Source organism: Cebus imitator, unplaced genomic scaffold (assembly GCF_001604975.1).
Source record: "Cebus imitator isolate Cc_AM_T3 unplaced genomic scaffold, Cebus_imitator-1.0 Scaffold798, whole genome shotgun sequence".
In the NCBI taxonomy this organism is placed as follows: domain Eukaryota; kingdom Metazoa; phylum Chordata; class Mammalia; order Primates; family Cebidae; genus Cebus; species Cebus imitator.
In genome coordinates this window covers 20,616-23,519 of record NW_016108113.1, presented here as the reverse complement: position 1 = coordinate 23,519, position 2,904 = coordinate 20,616, and positions in this window count along the sequence as shown.

Below are 2,904 nucleotides of genomic sequence, written 5' to 3'. Positions count from 1 at the left end.
TCTCCTGCCTCAGCCTCCTGAGTAGCTGGGATTACAGGCACACACCACCATGCCCAGCTAATGTTTTGTATTTTTAGTAGAGACGGGGTTTCACCATGTTGACCAGAATGGTCTCGATCTCTTGACCTTGTGATCCACCCCCCTCGGCCTCCCAAAGTGCTGGGATTACAGGCTTGAGCCACCGCGCCCGGCCAGCTGTGAATTTTTAATAGACTTATGTGTCTGTTTTAACTTAAAATACGAAGAATCAATTAATTTCAAAGTTTTAATTTTATTAAATGATATTATCAGCAATTTCTTTAAACTATTAGCTTATTTCAGATCTTTCCAATGCACTTTTTAGGGCATGCTGATGTTTTGGAAGGTAAGAAGGCTCATACAAAGCATTTGAAAGAAGCCGTGTCAATTCCATTTATTATAAAGTAGTACTGCTTTAAGTCTCTTGAAAGAATCTCAAGAAGATTCTTATCCACATTGAAATAATAAATATACATTCTACAGCTTACTCAAACTCTCCCTATCTTAAAGACTGAAAAACTAAGGAATATATAGAATTTGCAGAATGACTGTCTTCCATCTATAGTGATCACAGATATAATAATATCATAGCAAATTTTATGACTTAACATATAAATGAGTTTTAAACAACCTTGACAGTCAATAAGATGAAGATCATTTATGAATATGGAAGGTAGACCCTCTATAATTTGATGAAGCGGTTTCTAAAAATCTCTCTTCTCTTGCATGTATTTCACACTGATTTTTCTAAAATGATCACCATTTATCTTTTCTTTAAAACAATGTACCAAGGCCTGGCACATTGGCTCACTCCTGTAATTCCAGAATTTTGGGAGGCCAAAGTAGGAGAATCACTTTACTTGAAGCCAGGAATTCGATCAAGACTAGGCTGGGTGACACAGGGAGATCCTGTCTTGACAAAATAAATAAATTAATAAAATAATGTATTAAAGATTTCTGGTAAAAGTAAATAATTTATCTGTGAGATATAATATGCAACACTATTATCATAATTCATAGGGAATTAATTTATTATATTAGTTAACCACCAGAAGAACTGGCTCAAAGAATGAGTAAACTTTTCATTATAAAAAGTCAAGCAGTTCAGATGAATTTAAAATTATTTTCAATGATCATCCCTAATCCTAATCTCTTGTCAGAGGTAATTACTATTAGCTTTGCATTTATCATTTAGGGTACATCACATTTATGTTTATATTTGTGTCATCCATAGTATATTTCATATATCTCTAGTTATATGTATATGTAGTTTTTGTTTGCTTTGTTTTGAGACAGTCTCACAGTCACCCAGGCTGGAGTGCGGTGGCACAGTATCGGCTCCTCCCTGGTTCAAGCGATTCTCCTGCCTCAGCCTCCTGAGTAGCTGTGGTTATAGGCACCCGCCACTATGCCCGGCTAATTTTTGTACTTGTTTGTTTGTTTGTTTGTTTTTTTGAGACGGAGTTTCGCTCTTGTTACCCAGGCTGGAGTGCAATGGCGCGATCTCGGCTCACCGCAACCTCCGCCTCCTGGGTTCAGGCAATTCTCCTGCCTCAGCCTCCTGAGTAGCTGGGATTACAGGCACGCACCACCATGCCCAGCTAATTTTTTGTATTTTTAGTAGAGACGGGGTTTCACCATGTTGACCAGGATGGTCTCGATCTCTTGACCTCGTGATCCACCCGCCTCGGCCTCCCAAAGTGCTGGGATTACAGGCTTGAGCCACTGCGCCCGGCTGTATTTTTAATAGAGATGGTGTTTCATCATGTTGGCCAGGCTGGTCTCGAACTCCTGGCCTCATGTGATCCACCCCACTCAGCCTCCCAAAGTGCTGGGATGACCAGTGTGAGGCACAGTGCCCAGGCAGTGTATGTAGTTGTTTGTTATATAGGGATGTTATGCCATACATTCTCTTCTGTGACCCACTTTATTACTTAACAATGTCTCTCAGTGATCTTTTCAAATCAGATACTTAAACATAACCCTTTTAAAAGCTGCTTTATAGTTATGGCATGTGATACACTCTTTCTGAAATCCTTTTACCTTCTGTTATTAGGCATTTTGGCTGCTTCCAATGTTTTTGTATTACATATAATGCCGCAATTTAACACTCTTAAACATGCCTCATTGTGCACATGTGCAAATGTTTTCCTAGAATAAACACCAAAAATTTAAATTTCTGGGTCATAAGGTATGAAGATTACATTTTATTTATTTATTTATTTGTTTGTTTGTTTATTTACTTATTTATTTTGAGATGGAATTTCACTCTTGTTGTCTAGGCTGGAGTGCAGTTGTGTGATCTAGTCTCACCGCCATCTCTGCCTCCCGGGTTCAAGTGATTCTCCTGCCTCAGCCTCCCAAGTAGCTGATATTACAGGCGTCCACCGCCACACGCAGCTATTTTTTTTTTCTTTTGTATTTTTAGTAGAGACAGGGTTTTATTATGTTGGACAGGCTGGTCTCAAACTCCTGACCTCAGATGACCCACCCATCTCAGCCTCCCAAAGTGCGGGGATTACAGGCCTGAACCACTGTGCCCGGCCAAGTACTACATTTTAAAATTGCACTCTACAATGTTACAAAATTTTTACTACCACCAATAGCGTATGAGAAAGTCCCTTTACAACTATATTTTCTAACTATTAACATTATCAAAGTTTGAAGTTTTTTGAATATTATGGGTGACAAAGCCTTTTATTTCATTTCGTAGAACTTTTCATAAAAATTTATGTTTGGTATCACTCTGATAAGTGGCAAGATTGAGCATCTTTTATGTTTGTTCAACATTTATACCACCTCTTCTGTGAATTGTCTATTCTACTATTGTTTTGCTCTTATTTATGGATTACAAGTTCTTTGCAGATTTTGATATTAATCCATTGC